Raw genomic sequence first — 18,686 nt, 5'->3', positions numbered from 1 at the left:
CCCCAGGTAAAAAGTAAGGCAATTCAGATTACGTATGGACTTTAGTTAAGAATACCATGCCAGTATTGGCTCATTAGTTGTGTTCAATGTACCATAGCAATATAAGATAGCATTAGGAGATACTAGGTCTGGGGTATAGGGGAATCCTATATTATTTTCCTTTCAACTTTTTTGGAAATCAAAAAACAGTCTAAAAAACAAGGGTTAAGAGTGTGGCTCAGTGGTAGAGCACATGCTTAGTATGCACGAGGCCATGGGTTCAGTCCCCAGTGCCAACAAAACAAACAAACAAGAAACCCACAAAAATATTCTAAAGTAAATCAATTTATTTTTTTAAAAATACACTCAAATTATACACATACATATATGTAGAGTCACAGAAAAGGAAAAGAAGAAGAAATACCGGAAAGTTAATAATGAATAATATTTTTTAAAAAATCTTTTTCTATTAAATGTTTCTTACTGAATATATATTACTCTGAACAACAACCACAAAACAACTTTTTAAAATCATGAACAAAAAACGATTGCTTTATACTTTTCTTCTTTTGTGGAGCTTGGAAGTTATGAGTACTGATCAAATATTTTATAAAATGCCCTTCAATCCTGACCTTATCATTTCTACTGTAGTTTGTCTACGACTACTCTGTAATGGGAGGCACACCTTTCTGTTGTGCTGCCTGTGGTGCAAAGAATAGATTTGGGAGGCCAGCTAATTCTACTGAGCACACACAGTATGACACACAGGTGCACATATGGTGTCATGTGATTCTCATAACAACTTGGTGAGGAGGTGTGTTGGTTAGCTTTCCATCGCTGTGATGAGTATCTGAGATCATCAAATTATGAAGAGAAAAGGTTTATCATGACTCACTGTTTTGCAGGCCCTAGTCTATGATTGGCTGGCTCCATTGCTTTTGGGCCTGTGGCCTGTGGTGCCACATCTTGGTAGGAGTGTGTGGCAGAGCAAAACCACTCAACCCATGACCAGGGAGAAAAGAGAGTGAGGACAAGGCCAGGATCCCTCAATTTCCTTCAAAAGCATGCCCCCAATGACAAAGATTTCCCACTAAAATTTCTTAAAATTTCTTACAGATTCCAGTACTTCCCATGGAGTGGGACCTAACCTGTATCAAATGGGATTTAGGGGAACATTTAAGATTGAGCCTATAGCAGGTGGGTACAAATGCAATCATCTTGTTCATTTTACAGTTGAGAAAATTTGGAGTGGTTAGGCACTTGCCACACTGGTAAGAGATAGAGCCGGAATCTGAATCCAAGTCAACTGACTCCAGAGCCCATGATGGCTGGTGCGAGGATGGAACACAAAGCCTGGCTGGTGTTGTCTACATTCAAGGTTCAGAGTGACGCTGAAGGGAAACTTGGTAGGTTTTGAGTGACTTTACGTGGCAACCTCAAAGCCCAGCCCCCAAGGGACTCCTGGCTCTCTCAAGACCCAACTACTGTCCAAGGCATGACCTCAGTGGAAAGCCCTCCTCTTCCTAGGAGGAGGAATTAGGAGAAATGAGACTGTGACTGATAGGGCCACTGTCTTGCACAACACGATGCCACCTGCCCTTGCTTTGGCACAGTCTGTGAGGTAATAGAGGGACCATCTCAAGGGGAAGCAGAGGGAGACTGGGAATCAGTCTGACTTCCATATTGCCCTTCACTACTCCTAAGTCCTTGGGCAAGATTATGAACCTTTTTGGGCCCATTTCTTAATTGATAAGATAAGACAACCCGCAGGGTTGGTCTGATGATTAGTAAAATAATCTATATAAAATAATATATTAGTCTATAGTAGGGCTCAATAAATGGGAGCTAGTATAATAATTAATAGGTTATATTTATTTTCATCGCCACCTCAAATCCTCCTTTGGAATGATCTAGGGGTAAAGAATAATATAAAACTCTTAGTAGCCTAGACTTTTCCATGCACCTGTGTGGCACATTTTCCTATTTGACAAAAATAGAGAAAACCAAAATGAAACAAGAAGGGCGCTTGGTAGGACAAGGGAGTCCCCCTTTGGGGATTAGCTAAGTGAAGAGAACTGCCTCACCCAAGGCCATGCTAGCCCCAGGAACAACCAACATCCAGGAAAAAGGCCATGCCCAGAGAGTTCCATTCAGCTGCAGGATCAGTGGTGAGCTGTTACGCCGGCACTCCCAGGTCACACTCTCCCAGTCCTGCTATTCTCTCTTCTGAGGGCATCTTTTCAAAAACTTTTTATATGCAAATATCCATCTTGGACTGTTTCTCAGACATACCTGTGACAGTTTTAAGGTGTGATTATTAAATGACCCTATCTCTGGCAGTCTGATGTGTTTATCTTCACAATGGGCATGTACCCTCGTAGCTCCCCTGAACAGGCACTGTGTCCTTAGGGGTTTTTGGTTTTTGTTTTTTGGGTACTAGAGATTGAACCCAGGGGCACTTTATCACTTAGCCACATCCCCAGTTCTTTTTATTTTATTTTATTTTTTATTTTGAGACTAAGTTGTTTATGTCTAAGTTTCTGCGTTTGGCCTTGAACTTGCAATTTCTTATCTCAGCCTCTCTAGTTGCTGGGATCACAGGTGTGTACCACTGCACCTGGCTGCACTGTGTCCTTAAGGATGCATGTAGACCAGGTAATTTGTAGAAACTGATCAAAGTCAGAGACTGCGAAAAAATATGAAAATACTACTGATCCTTGCATCATTTCCCAGTCTTACCTCCTACTTCACTCCTACCTAAGTGGAAAAAACATTTTTTTACAAGCCACTGAAGAGGAACAAGCCAAAACACACATCTCAGAGGTGCCTGGCATTGAACTTGCTTCACATGAAAAGGATCTTCAGTAAAAACTTTTTTTTTTTTTTTTTTTTTTTTGGTTTTCCCCTAATGTCTTAAGCAAAAAGGGAAAAACTCACTCTTTACTCTGTATAAGAAAAGCTGCGAAAATCCTCCAGGCTCATCAAGATTTTAAATGTTAGGAATAATGAGTTTCTTAATGGATCTCTGTCTGCAGGGATTTGAACAAAGAGGGAACACACGCGGAGATGGCAAATTCTAGCTTGCCAGATGACGCCGAAAACACTGTATGAACTAATGCCTACTCTCCTGAGTGACTTTCAGGTCACTGATTGAGCTGTCGAAATGAAAAGAAATGCAATGTGGAGGTTCAGATTGAGGGGAGGGCAGGGTAGCAATGAATCTAATGGACTGTGGAACTCAGAGGTGACTTTTCTCAATTCCAAAGAGTGTCCTTGAAGGTCCTTGACACATTTGATAATCGTGTGCACATAAACTGTGAAAATGTCTTTAAACATTCCTTTAGCATTTGGGGGGAGTGTAGTCATAAGACTAGCTATTTACCTGGGTGAAATATTCTCCTCTCTTAATGAGGTGCAGAGGGGGTGATGGCAAGTGGAGGAGCAAGTGACTGAAGCTCTTTTCTCAGTGAAAATGGTCCACAGTCCTTTGTCTACATGACCAGAGTCATCTTTACCTATTTTCAGTAGGACACAATTTTGGGTCTATTGACCACATCATGATAATCTATTGTTGAATGAGAAATGTTCTGGATTTCCAACAGACATCATGCATGACAGATGCTGAGTTTTAGGCCTAAAACTCTTCTAATTCCAAGATCACTTGCCTTTATTTTGAAATAACTTGGTTTTATTTTCTTCAATTCCCAGAATCACATACTTATTCACTTGTATCTCTCTAGAATGCCCTCCCCAAATAAGTAAGGTATCATACTGACCATTTTTCTGCACTGTATAGTTTATAGTTCTTTTTCATGTATTTATTATTCTGTGGTGCTTCTATCTGGGTATCTTTTGGCTTGTTTTTAAAACTGTTTTAGATTTATGCACATAACCAAATCTATTGCCCACTTAGGACCCTTGAACATGAGCACTAGGAAGAGAGAACTTTGAGGTCATTTCATTCCTCCCCATCCTGTATGGATACATAATTGGAGGACCAAAGAGACCCTGTGAGTGGGAGGAGTTACTGGTAAGGCATTTCAGAAATATTGTATTTGTTGGTAAGATTAGTAGCATCTAGTTTGTCTTATCATTATGATTTTCCAGTAATAGCAGCATCTTACATAAATATGGTGAGACTCGGAACTTAACTGATGGAACCAATATTGTCAAACAGAGTCATGGAAGGATAGGACTGGAGGTCCAGACTGAAGTAGAAGTCCCAAGGACTTATTGTTGTGACTGCTTTGTCTTCACTTAGCATTTAATCTACCATATATACATTGTTCACAATTTTTAAAAGGGGTAATATTCTTTTTTGGGGGAAGTGAGACCAGGGATTGAACCTAGGGGTGTTTAACATCTGAGTCACATCTCCAGCCCTTTTTATATCTTTTTTATTTAGAGACAGGGTCTTGCTGAGTTGCTTAGGGCCTGACTAAATTGCTGAGGCTGTCCTTGAACTTGCGATCCTCCCACTTCAGCTTCCAGAACTACTAGGATTGCAGGCGTGAACCACCACACCTGGCTGGGTAATGCTCTTAATGTCTACCTATAAGGAAAGTTGATACATCCATTCCATGCATATCATACAACTGTTTAAAGGAATGGGGTAGAATTCTTCACATTGATAGCAAATCGCATCCAGAAGACATTCAGTTGAAAAAGCAAGCAGTAAAGTGATTACCTTGGTGACAGGAGACAGGGGTAGTGAGGGCAGTGGGAATTGATTGGAAGGGGCATGAAGACAATTTTGGGGGAATGGAAATGTTCTATATCTGTTTTAAGTGGTGGTTACATGGATGTATACAATAGTCCAAACTCATCAAATAAAGAACAGGGAAATCTATTATAGGTAAATTATGGCACTATTTTAAAATGCAAGTTGCAAAATACCATTTTTAATGTGGTTCCATTTGCATTATAAAAAGGAAATATAGCTATTTTGTGCTCATATGTGCTTAAAATTATTTCTGAAAGGACACTTAGGAAATTATTGATAATGATTACTTCTGGGGCTGGAGTTGTGGCTCAGTGGTAGAGCACTTGCCTGGCATGAGTGAGGCCCTGGGTTTGTTGCTCAGCACCACATATAAATAAATAAAATATTGACAACTAAAAATTTTTTTAAAAAGATTATTTCTATAAGGTAGACCAGAATGTTCAGAGGGAGAAATTTTGTTTTTCATTTCATAACCTTTCATAGTATTTGAGATATTTTCTTTCCCCATATATATACTTACAAATGTACACACACATACATTTTTTAAAATATTTTTTTTTAGTTGTAGATGGACACAATACCTTTATTTTATTTATTTATTTTTATGTAGTGCTGAGGATCCAACCCAGTGCCTCACACACTCTAGGCAAGCACTCTTCCACTGAGCCACAACCCCAGCCCCCACATACATATTTTTTAAGTGCCATTTTTGTTGCAGTAGGAGTCTGGTTCCCTAGAATAACAAAGGACTTTCAGAAACCTCTGCTTAAATCTGCACACTCGTGGGGCTGGGGCTGTACCTCAGTGGCAGAGTGCTTGCCTAGCACGTGTGAGGCACTGGGTTCAATCCTCAACACTGCATAAAAATAATAAACAAATAAAATAAAGGCATGGTGTCCTTCTACAACTACAACATTTAAAAAAAAAACTACACACTAATGACTCAAAAGAAAATTTTCATATTATCTGAAAAAGCACTTCCTTAAATACTTCTGTGAATTTGAATGTGAGGGCTACTAGCCTTGAGTGGTTCTTCTAGATTGGCAATGGTAGCTCTAGCAAGCTGACTGTTGCACTCAAACCCAAACACAGCCCAACTGATTTTACACATCTCAATACCTAGTTCAGAAGCATTTAGCACACAGGTACAACCCTTATTCTTAAACATCTCTGTACTACTTGTGAAAAAGTAAATGATCATTGTAAAATACGAAAAATGTATGGACCTTATCATATATCTGTAGCAAAAAGTAAGTAGCAAACTAGAATGTGAACAAGAACCAAGACTCAGTACCACACAGCACCCATGCTCACCAGATGCATTTCAAAGGAAGTGAGGTTGGGAAAGCCCACAACCCATAGATCCTTACAAACTTCTCTTTATATGTAAAAACAACGAATCAGGAAGCAGAAAATGTATGATGGTTTCCTTAATGGTACATTCTTCAGTAATGATTCAAAACTTTAGCAATCCCTTATTTCCTTTTCTTCTTATATAGGCCTACTTCTAGATAGCCCCATAGGAGATGCTAAATGAGACCTTATAAAAATTCAAAGAAGCAAGCTTTGTGTGGTAACTGTATGAGTGTAGAAAGCACAGACATTGTACCCTAGTAGAGTAGGAAGAACAAGTACCTTACCTTACATCACCTCAAAAAATAAAATAAAAATCTAGGATTTAAGGATGTAAATGTGAAAGGCAAAACTATAAACCTTTTAGAAAAAACAATCCAAAAATATATTTATGACTTTGGAATAGGATATATTTTTTTAAATCATACATAAAAATTACAAACCATAAAATAAAATGTTGATAAAATCTTTCTATTAAACCCAAGAACTTATTAAAAGATTTCTTGAGGAGAGTCTGAGGGTGTAGCTCTAGGCATGAACAAGACCCTAGATTTGTTCCTTGTGCTGCCAAAAAAAAAAAAAAAAAAAAAAAAAGATTCCATAACGAAGACAAAAAACAGTATGCAAATACCAACAAAATATTTGTACAAAAATATGAAAACATGCTATAATTCTTTAAGCCATTCAATTATGTTACATATCCTATTTGGAAAATATATTTTACCATTTAAAGCAGACAAGCTGGGCACAGTAGCACATGCCTGTAATCCCAGCAGCTTAGGAGGCTGAGGCAGGAGGATCTTGGATTCAAATCTAGCTTTCAGCAACTTAGTGAGACTCTGTCTCAAAATATAAAAATAAAAGGGGCTGGGGATGTGCCTCAGTGATTGAGCCTCCTTGGGTTCAATCCCTGGTATCAACAAACAAACAAAAATAGGGGGTTCTGTGACTGTGACTGGACCTCTCCAACTTGATTTGTCATGTTACATGCATACATAATAAAGTTCTTTCTTTGTGAGGTTTGTGGAGTTTAAATGACAGTACGGGTAAAGTGCCCTGCCTGGCACATGACAAGAACTCAATAAATGGTTAATGATTACAACTATAAATAAGTAATAACATCAAAGCCAGGTAAGAATCCAATCAGCTCCTTAAATCCTTTGTGACCTCAACCAGGGCTGTTCCTGGATCCCTTGACTGAGGGGAGGGTGGCCCTGGTAGAAGAGGAAAGGGGCAGCAAGCAGGTACAAAGGGATGGAGCTTTAATGTGTCCAACACATTAACTTCCAAGTTATTTCTCCTATAGCTGGATACATTTTCTTCTCAGTGTCTCATGGAAACTTCTCCAAAATAGACCATATTTTAGGTCACAAAGCAACTCCTAGCAAATACAAAAATATTGATATAAAATTATAAATTGATACCCCCCTCCAAAAAAATCTACAGAAACTATATAAACACATTGAGATTGAACAACACACTTTTGAATGATGACTAGGTGACAGAAGAAATCAGGGGAGAAATTAAAAAACTCAGACTCAAATGAGAATAGTGGGGACTGGGGAGATAGCTCAGTCGGTAGAGTGCTTGCCTTGTAAGCACAAGGCCCTGGGTTCCATCCCCAGCACCCAAAATAAATAAATAAATAAATAAATAGCAAATGAGAATAGTGGTACAACATATCAGAATCTCTGGGACACTAGGAAGGCAGTTCAAAAAGGAAAGTTTATAGCTATGAATGCCTACACAAGAAAATCAGAAAGATCCCAAATAAACAACCTAATGATACATCTCAAGGACATTAAAAAAGAAGAACAAACCACTGGACATGCTGTAATCCCAGCAGCTCAGGAGGCTGAGATAGGAGGATCATAAGTTCAAGGCCAGCCTCAGATCCTAAAAAACTTAGTAAGACCCTGTCTCAAAATAAAAAATTAAAAAGGCTGAGGTTGAGGCTCAGTGGTAAAGCACCCCTGGGTTCAATCCCTAGTACAAAACAACAGCAATATCAAACCCATTCCAAAACCAGTAGAAGGAAAAAAATATTTAAGATCAGAACCAAAAATCAATGAAATTGAGAATTAAAAAATGACAAAGGATCAATGACATGTTTGCAAGAGACTCACCTTACAGGCAAAGACAAGTGAAAAGATAGAAACTGACATACCATGTGAATGGAGCCTGAAAAACAAGCAGGAGTAGCTATTTTCATATCTGACAAAGCAGACTTCAAGCCAAAATTAATTAGAATCGAAAAAGAAGGTCACTTCATACTGGTAAAGGAAACAAGAAGATATAACAATAATAAATTTTTTTTTTGGGTGCTGGGGATCAAACCCAGGGCCTTGTGCTTACAAGGCAAGCACTCTACTGACTGAGCTATCTCCCCAGCCCCAACAATAATAAATATTTATGCCCCAAACATGAGTACAACTAATTACATAAAAGAGACACTACTCTAACTAAAACCTCAGATGGACCCCAGGACAATAATACTGTGTGATTTCAACATATCTTTCTTGCCAATAGATGGTCATCCTGTGATAGGTCATCTTGTGACTTATCTATTGGTGAGAGATAGTTTATGTGTATAAACTCAGAATCTGAAAAATTTTATAAATCAAATGAACTTAACAGACATCTACAGAATATTTCATCCAACAACAGCTGAATACACTTTCTTCTCAGTGGTTCATGGAACCTTTTCCAAAAAAGACCATATTTTAGACCACAGAGCAACTCTTAGCAAATACAAAAAAAATCCCCAAGTTATTTCTTCTGTTCTTCCCACTCCCTGGCTCTGAGGCAGGAGCTTTTTATCTCCAAACACTTCCCACAGTGAATCTTCCCTCCCACAAAGAGAGCTACGAAGAGCCTGGGGCAGGCAGGGTGCTAGAGGTGGATACCGGAGAGGAGAAACTTCTCAACTAAGACATTTTCTCTTTTGTCAGCAAAAATGTTCCTTAGCAGTGGATAGCCAATTTCCATTTTTCAACAGGAGAAACCAACTTAGAAAATTCACTAGGCCCTGACTTGGCTATACTGAAACAAGGAACTCATTTATTTTGGGTTGAGTTGGGTAACCAAGGATTGAACTCAGGGGCACTTGACCACTGAGACACATCCCCAGCCCTATTTTGTATTTGGTTTAGAGTCAGAGTCTCACTGAGTTGCTTAGTGCCTCATTTTTACTAAGGCTGGCTTTGAACTCTTTTTTTTGTTTGTTTGTTTTGTTTTGTTTTTTTTAGATGTTGATAGACCTTTATTTTATTCATTTATTTGTATGTGGTGCTGAGAATTGAACCCAGTGCCTCACATATGCTAGGCAAGTGTTCTACCACAGAGCCACAATTCCAGCCCCTGGCTTTGAACTCTTGATCCTCCTGTCTCAGCCTCCCAAGCTGCTGTGATTACAGGCGTGCACCACCATGCCCGGCATATTATTTATTTATTTTATGTGGTGCTGAGGATCAAACCCAGTGCTTCACACATGCAAGGCAAGTACTCTACCACTGAGTTATTACCACAGCCCTCTGAAACCAGGAACTCTTAATGCCAAACTAGTTTTGCTTATGAGAGAAATTTCCCCATTGTTGACACATTCTTAAATTGTCTGTTTTTTCATAACTCCACTTAGAAATGTCAAGTAAGAAGAAAATATAAAAATAAAAAACAAGGGACAAATCCCCTCACTGCCCCCCTCCCCCCGCAAAAAAAAAAAAAAAAAAAGGTAAGAAAGAGACTGAATTCAATTCTGATGTCCAAGATACCCAGGCTAAGTGAGAAAGCTCTGGACTCCAGAGTTGGTGTTGGGGGGTTCGCCATGGAAGAACTGAATCAGATGTCCCTCCCCCGTGGAGATATGGAGCCAGGAGTCTTAATAAAAGTCTCTGGGCTTGGTGACTGAAGTGATTGAAGAGTGGGTCCCAGTAGAGACTAGAGCAAAGACCTTCATGGAATGAGCAGAGACAGCCTCAACAACACGAACAAGCCTGTCTCATCTGATCCTGTGTCTTGATTTTTTTATTCCAAAAATATAATCTCCATGTGTCTTTACTTCTAAGGCTTTTCGAGGACCTGTTTGTTTGTATCATGATTTTAGGGGAAGGAAGTTTGGTTCCTCTCCAAAACAATGAAGGGAAAAAAGGACTTAGTAGATGGCCCAGCTACTCTGGTCCAAAGGACACAGTCCTCATGTTCCATGGGACATAGATAAAGACATGGTCCCCAGGGATGGCAGAAGCAACCCTATCCATATTGTCCCACTCTCACAGTCAAGGGTGCAGACAGCTGGGCAGGATTTAGCAGAACCTGGGAACAGATCCACTTGGGATATGCTGGGCTGTAGGTTGGTGTGGGGCTGCAGCTGAGACCACAGGAGGCCTGAAGCTAAAGTTCAACAACTGTCTTCCTCTCTTGTCCTCATGTACTCTGACTGTCACCTTGGCTCCCAGCCCAGACAGGCGCCTGGTCAGAGCAAGAGCTGAACATGTGCAAGGGAGAAGAGGCATGGAAGCTGGGTAACCCAGGCTGGCAGCTGACTGGAAGTCAGCCTAGAGATCAAGAAGGAAACATTCACTTTACCAAAATCCACATGGCAAATGATTGCAGGGCTTCTGCAGGGAATTGCATGAGAGGAAGTTGAGCCACAGAGGCAGGGGTTGGTGACTTCCTTCTCTGCTAACCTTCTGCCGCTCTTCAGTCTCTCTAAGCCACACATGCATTGCCTTCTGTCCCTCGGGAAGAATTTGCTGTATCAGGAAAACTTATTGCAACATCATTCTTGGATTAACATGTCTCTTTACTTAGGTCTTTATTTATTTTTCTGCCAGGTGATTAAAGTAGGACCTGCAGAATTATCCTCACACCACAAAGTCTTGTCTTTGGGTCTCAACCAACTGCACTTAACAAGTCATGCCCAAAAGACAGAGAAATAGGTTACACATTCAAACACTGACAATTTTAGGAAGTTTAGGTAAAATCTGGAACTTGCATTAAAACATCTGTATAGCCAAGCATGGTGTCACATGCCTATAGTTCCAGTTCTTTCGAAGACTGAGGCAGGAGGATCACTTGAGCCCAGGAATTTGAGACCAACCTGGACAACATAGCAAGACTCCATCTAAGAGAGAGAGAGAGAGAGAGAGAGAGAGAGAGAGGGAATAAGTTTTTGTAGAGTTCTTTCTCATTTATTTCTAGTGACTTCTTTCCTTAATGGTTAAATTTGGAAGTGGTTCCCACAGAATACTATTCACGGATAAACTGAACTTTAGTTCCACCCTTCCTCTCTTTGAGAAGTTGAGCAGCTTTTGCTTAGCTTCACTTGAAATTAAAACAAAACAAAACAAGAAGAGACAGGTAAAATTAATTTTAATAAAGTGTGTGATTTCACTCAACATATCAAAATATTTTCATTTCAACAGGCAATCAACATATTAATGTGATATTTTATATTCCTTTCGTCATAGAAATAAGTCTTTAAAATCTATGTATCCTACAATTGTGGCACATCTCAACTCGGAGTCAGCACATTTCAAGGGCTCATGTGGTCAATGGTTTAACACAGACTTACAGCACCAAGTCTGAATTAACCAGCTCAGCCTTCCAGATCCTTCTTAACTTGACTTTCATTTACTGATTTAGGCATATTTATTTTTACCCCTGAGCCGCAAGGGGAGACTTAGAGAGCTTCTCTCACTTTCCATGGAATCCCCTGAGAGCTCAGAGGTGGAAAGTGATTAGCTTAAAGTCACACAAATAGTGACAACACCCAGGCTTTCCTGACCTTAGGAGCACATGGAACCATTTGAGCCAGTAAAGTATTGTCACCTATTTTTATAAAAATGTTACTGTTTATAACAAATGAATGTTTATAACATAAAAAATGTTTATAACAAATGAATGGTTCCTCATCTGCTTTGCTGAGAGTTTTTAGATGATCTCAGCTTCTCAGAACCTGGTGCTGAGGATTAGTCATTCCCACAGCCAGCCCCATGACTGTCTCCAGCAGGCTATGCTGGCCTTCGGATGGCTACCGGGGAAGCTGCTGCTGGCTCCACAGGTCACGGGATTCCGTAGGAGTCAGTGTGGGGAAGCTCCATAGCAGTGTGCCACCAGCATCCTGCTCTTAGTAACTGTAGGGTGAGGCCTTTCAAGAGATAGGGAAATGGAAGGGACATCCAGAACCCAAGTCCTGCAGGAAACAGAAATTGGGGCAGAAAGGCCCTGGGACCAGGTATCTCCAGCAGGTAGGAGGGAAGAGGCTTTCTGACTGCAAAGGGACCAAAGCTTCTCCATATAGAAATGACTTCAATGCCCAGTTCAGATGCCTATTCCAACGCTCCTCAAAAATTAATGTTCCCCAAATCCCCCAGAGATCTTGTTAAAATGAAGATTCTGCTTCAGTAGGTTTAGCCCCACCTTCTTGTCTCCCAGGTGACAAGTTACTGCTGGTTCAGGAACCACACTTACTAGCAAGGGTCTATGCTATCTACCCAAAGGTAACTGACCCAAAGGTGAGGAGGCCCAGTTGGGCTGGACAGGACTGGGGTATTTCTCCCCACTGAGATGTATGGAACCAACATCGATAGCTAACATCACCAAAATACAACTGGTGCTCTGAGCTCTGTGCCCTCCTTCCATCTCCACAACAGCTCTATGGGCAGGTGCCTACACTGTCCTAAGGAAACCAAAGCACAAGTGGGTCAGCCATAAAGCTGAGATTTGGACCCAGGCCACCTGCTTTGTTCTGTTTTGTTTTTTTAGAGGACGAAACATTTATTTGGGGCTCATGGTCTCAGAGGTGTCAGTCCATAAATGGCCGGTTTCATTGCCAAAGGTATGGCAGAACAACATGGTAGAAGAGTGTGGTGCAGGAAAGTGGCTCAGGACATGGTACCAGGAAGCAGAGAGAGTGCCACCTGATTCTTAACACACCCCAGTAGTTGTATACTTTAAGGTTGTGTAACGTGACCAATCTTGAGAGACTCTGAGGCTGGAGAATATTATCTTGATAGCTGGTAACAATTGTGTCTATGATCTATTATCAGAATCCTTCCAAACTGTGATGGGCTCTCCAAAGTTTGTTTCAAAATGCTTGTAAGCCTTCCCTTCACCAACTTTGGCCCATGACATACCTTTTATCTTCAAACAACTTCAAAGCTTGTTTGTATTTATTTATTTTTAAATAAAAGTTTAGTTTCTTAGGAATTCTGAAAGGGAATTAAAAGTAATCAGTACAAACTTGAGGAATTTTATCTCTCATTTCCTCACTCTGGGGGACAGGCCCTATTGAGCTTCAAACACTGTTGATCCATCTTCTCTCCCTTGGGGGGCGGGGGGCATGTTAACCTGTTGGGCCCAGGGTTTTCTTGTTTGTTCTGTTTGATCCACTGCCATCTGTGGTTCTAGGAGGAACTGAGTGTGTTGAGGCTGAATTCCAGTTCCCAGATCAGGATAAATGTGTTCCAGGCCTGCTCTTCCTCCAGTTAGTTATGTGGCCTGGTCAAGTCACAACCCTTCTCTGGGCCTTAACTTTCTCATCTGTACTACAAAAGGTCTAGCCAGATGCTCTGACGTGCTAGCATAGGATGGGTGTATGTGTGTTTCTTGGTAGTAGGGATGAATTCAGTGGTGTTTTACCATTGAGCTACATTTCCAGTCCCCCTGCTTTTTTTTTTTGAGATAAGGTACCCCCAAAGACACTGAGGTCAACATCAAACTTGCAATCCTTCTGCAGTAGCCTCCCGAACTTCTAAAGCCTGTGGATTACAGGCTTCCCGGCAGGTGTTTTGTCTGTGAGGACTTCTGATCTTTGGCAGGATTTCCCTAATAGCTTGTGATGTTCTGTATGATTGGTTGAACATGGTGCAGAAAGGGGTGACTGTTTTCCTGCAAAACAGGAGTCCATAGAAAGGCCCAAAGAAAGATGAGAAATTCTTTGGCACACAAGTCTTTTTTTTTTTTTTTGTGGTGCTGGGGATTTGAACCCAGGGCCTTGTGCTTGTGAAGCAAACACTCTACCAACTGAGCTATATCCCCAGCCCCACAAGTCTTGATACTGTTTCAGAATTCCCCTCAGTCCATCTGGTCCCTTCAACTTGTCCCCAATATTCACCTTTCCTCATGTGGCTCTATCGCCTTGATAATTTGTAACCTGCTTGACGTTTTCAGTTCTGGATTCCAGTCCCTTGCTTAAATTCCTGCCTGGTTCCCAACTGCCCACTCAACCTAGTCCACACTGCCTACTGTGGCTCCCTGGTTCTACCTACCTCTCCAGCTGGCTCCTCGCCTTTCAGCTCTCAGTGTGCCTTCTGACCTGCACCCTCTTTCTTGACTCTGTGCCTTTTTCTATGCTGTGCCACTTCAACCCAGAAGTGCCTCTTTCCTTTCCCTACCTAGCAAACTCCAACTCATCCTTCATGACCCTCTTTCCGGGGTGGAGGGGGCTTCCTGAGGCCCTTGTAACCCATCTGGGTAAAACAAATCACCCGTGCTTTGTGCTTCCACTGTGTCTGGTGCTGAGCATTATGTTTTCAGAGCTATTGTCTTGTTAGTTTGGATGAGTTCAGGTACAAGTTAAAAGAGCCTCTTACTAACAGTGGCTTAAATGGTAGAACATTGAATCTTCTCTTAGTCAACAGGGAGTGGACTCTCAAGGTAGTTCAATGGCTGTACTCTGCCACCAAAGACCTAGTCCCCTCCTCTTATGTCTTCCTGAGTATGTAGGCCACACATTGCCTCCTGGTCACCAGATAGAGGCTATAGTTTCAAGCATCACATCCTTAACCCTTTAGCATCCAAGAAAGAAGAAGGGCAGTGGGGAAAGGGACCTTTTATTCAGGAATATCTCCTTTTCCCGGAAGCATGCAGCAGAGATTTTTACTTCTGTATGATTGGCCAATACCAGGTCATGGAGCCCACCAACAAAGGATAATCACTGACAAAGGGAAATGGGTCTGTCGTGATTAATTAGACTAATCATGAATCATCCCTGAGTCTAGGTATATTACCACCATGAAATCAGGGTTCTGTTGTAGAGAGTTAAGGGAGAGTGGATTTGGGGTATCAGTTGTTCTTTTTCCTTTAGTATGGGGGCAGTGGGCACTTAACCACTGAGTCACATCCCCAGTCCTTTTTTATATTTTATTTAGAAACAGGGTCTCATTGAGTTGCATAGCGCCTCGCTAAGTTGTTGAGGCTAGCTTTGAATTCACGATCCTCCTGCCTCAGCCTTCAAAGCCACTGGGATTGCAGGTGTGCCCCACCATGACCAGCTGGGTACCAGTTTTGATTTAATTTTCCTTGAACTTTGCTATCTTGAGGTCCATGGACCAGCAAGCTGACATCAACTGGGAACTTGCTAGAAATGCAGAATCTCAGGCCTTACCTTGTACTTATAAATCAGAATCTGCATTTTTACAAGATCTCCCAGGTGTTTCATATGTAGCTAAAAGTCTGAGAAGTACTATCTTAAAAAATGGAGCTTGAGGTGCTGGGGATATAGCTCAGTTGGCCTGGCATGCACAAAGCCCTGGGTTCAATCCCCAGTGCCACACAAAAAAAAAAAAAAAAAAAAAAAAAAAATTGGAGCCTGAGTCAAGTTTTATGTTTTGTTGAGATTTATAATTCAGGCTCAGGAGAATTAAAAACAAAAAGGGAAGCAAGATGGGGAAGGATGTGAAGAGACACAACTTGTTCCTGGGTCATGTGCATCTCAGGAAAGCCTTGCCTATCTATCTGCTGGCTCTTGGCCCCACACACTCCATCTCTCATTGGTAAGATTCCTCTACCAAAATTAACCCACATGCTTCCGGGTCATATCATCTGACTTTTTCAGGAGCCAAATCCTTTTTTTTGTAATTAGCACAACCACAGAATGCTGGGGACTCGAACCCGGGCCTCCAGCATGAGAGGCAGGCACTCTACGAGATGGGCTATATGGCCTGCCCAAATCCTTTTTTTAAAAAATCTTTTTAGTTGTAGATGGACACAATACTTTCGTTTTATTTATTTATTTTTATGTGGTGCTGAGGATTGAACCCAGTGCCTCACACATGCTAGGCAGGCGCTCTACCACTGAGCCACAGCCTCAGCCCCTCGGGAGTCAAATCTTATTCCCTGCAGTGCGTGCTTTACCCAGGCCCGAAAGGCCAGGAGGCCTGGTCAGTGGAGCTGCAACTTCTGTCATGGGGAGCACAGCAGAGGCCCTGCAAAAGGCTGGCACTCAACTAGGGCCAGCCAGGACAACTGGCCGGGTAGATAACTAGGACGGTGGCAGGTGTGGCACCAGGAATGCTCCATGCTCCAGCAGTCAAGAACTTGTGGGACCAGTGAGGATGAGGTAATTTGAGGAGCCGCACGCAATACACCCTACGTGGTTGGGATGTATCCGGGCTTCCTTGCTCCTTTGAAGGCAGGGGTTATGTCTTAGTCATCTCCATGGAGAACTCCACATACAGTAGCTTCTCAACACAGCTGCCTGAATGGATGATGCTGTGGTTTGAATATGGTTTATCCTTTCTGAAAGTAAACTCATGCTGAAATTTGCCGTTTTGTTGATGTTGAGAGGTGGTGCCTCTAGGATGCGATTATGTCATGAAGAGGGATTAATGCCTTTCTGGCAGGAGGGAGTTCTCATGTTTGCAGGACAGAATGAGTCATCACCAGAGCAGGCTGTGATAAAGCACCCCTAGTGTTTGCCTCATCTTCATATGCCTGTTTGTCCTTCTGCTCTCCTCAATGAGTTGAAGCGGCATGAGGCCCTTGCAGCATCATCCTCTTGAACTTTCCAGCCTCCAGAACCATGAGCCAAATCAAACCTCTTTCCTCTTTAAACTCTCCAGTGTAGGTATTCTGTGATAGCAACAGAAAATAGACTGAGATGATGAGTGAACTTCTAAGTGTGGACTCCTGTGCACAAAGCCCTGGGTTCAATCCCCAGTGCCACAAAAAAAAAAAAAAAAAAAAAAAAAATTGGAGCCTGAGTCAAGTTTTATGTTTTGTTGAGATTTATAATTCAGGCTCAGGAGATCTTGGCCTCCTTCCCTACACTTGGTATCTATCCCTGCACTCTATCAGATGCTCTAATTTTAATTACCTGACATAACCAGATACCTTAAAATGTCTACACTCAAGACCTGACCTCTCAAGTACCTGAGCCTAAAGACTACTTTGTCCGTTTAAAAAAAAGAAAGAAAGAAAGAAAGAAATGGAAAAAAAACTCCTCCCAGAGTCTGGAATCGTGAAAGGTTTTTATCATCTGGAGGTTTCTTAGCTTTTGAATAGTTTTGTTGTGCGTGGCTTTTATGGTGAACCACCTTGAATACTTTTTTGGATGTGGGTGTGGTATAAATAATAAATAAATTTATGAATATCTGGAAGTGTGACTGTTTTTATTTAATCTTAGGAGAATGTGATTACGTCTGTGATAAGCCCCTCTGGACAAGAATAAACAGGATGGTTTGGCTCGTTTCTGGAATCTAAAAACTGCAGGACATTATAGAGAATCAGTCAGTACGAGGGGTGGGGTGAACCTTGAACTTGGTTTTTGGTGCAGCTTAGATGCACAGACTGTGGATTCTGAAGAGGGAAAATGTCAGAGGTGAGGCCTCATCAGAACCCACAGAGCAACTGGCTGTGAGACAGAAGGATTCTCCTGTCAAGGCTTCAGTATGGCCGGGGTATGACTGGACTTCAGGTTAGATATCTTCAAAGGGCCCTTCAAGCTTGGCTGCTGGGAAAGGGGTCTATGATGTGATGGCATCCTGTCCACCTTCTCTTCTCACTACACGTGGCCTTGCCCGCCCACAGGCCCTTGGCCCACTGTCACCTGCCTGTCTCAGAAGGATGTGGTTCCCATACTTTTCTATTTATTTATTTTTCCTGGTGTGGTTTGAACCCAGGGTCTTGCACATGCCAAGCAAGTGCTCTACCACTGAGCCACAGCCCAGTCCTGGGACCCTTGCTCTTGGGGCTCCTTTTCCCTTGGCAGGAGGCCCAGCAATAGACAATCACCGTCACTCCTTCACCAAGTAGTTCAGTCACCACTCCCTTCCCCGCCCAGCCCTAACCAGGACAGAGCAGGTGGGAGAAGAGGACATGTGCAAGCAGGGCTGTAAGGGGCAGTGGATATCTCTCAGGTGCCTGGGGAGGTGTCTAGGGGACCCTGGCTGAGGAGAGCTGCAGGGAACTTCGTATTTTCCTGAGTCTTCCTCTGCTTCTGCAGCATGCATGGCAGGGCCAGGCTTGCTGATGTGAAGTGAAGCAAGAAGGGCTGTGTCCATGTCCATCTCCATTTATTTGTCCCTTGTGTTGCAAGATGCTGCCCACTGAGCCTGGGGAGACAAGCATCTCCGGACAGAGTGGTTCTGCAGCACCCAGTCATGTGACAGGCACTCCACTCCTTGGTGCTGCTCGGGACATTCTCTAGAGCTCAAACCTGGTTGATCTAAGATGGGGACCAAGGCAGGTCAAGGGCACCTCTGCCCATTTGTTTTGGAAGTCTCTAGGAAGGCAGAGTTATGTTGCACATGCATGGCTCTTCCTGAGCAGGAGAATAACCGGAGATTCCTAACAAACCAGGAGCTCAGGCTGAGGTGGATGTGATCCATCCAGTTTCTGCCTTTGGCTT

Source organism: Sciurus carolinensis, chromosome 9 (genome assembly GCF_902686445.1).
Source record: "Sciurus carolinensis chromosome 9, mSciCar1.2, whole genome shotgun sequence".
Lineage (NCBI taxonomy): Eukaryota > Metazoa > Chordata > Mammalia > Rodentia > Sciuridae > Sciurus > Sciurus carolinensis.
The sequence above is the reverse complement of the archived record's forward strand: the minus strand, read 5'-3'. Positions refer to the sequence as shown.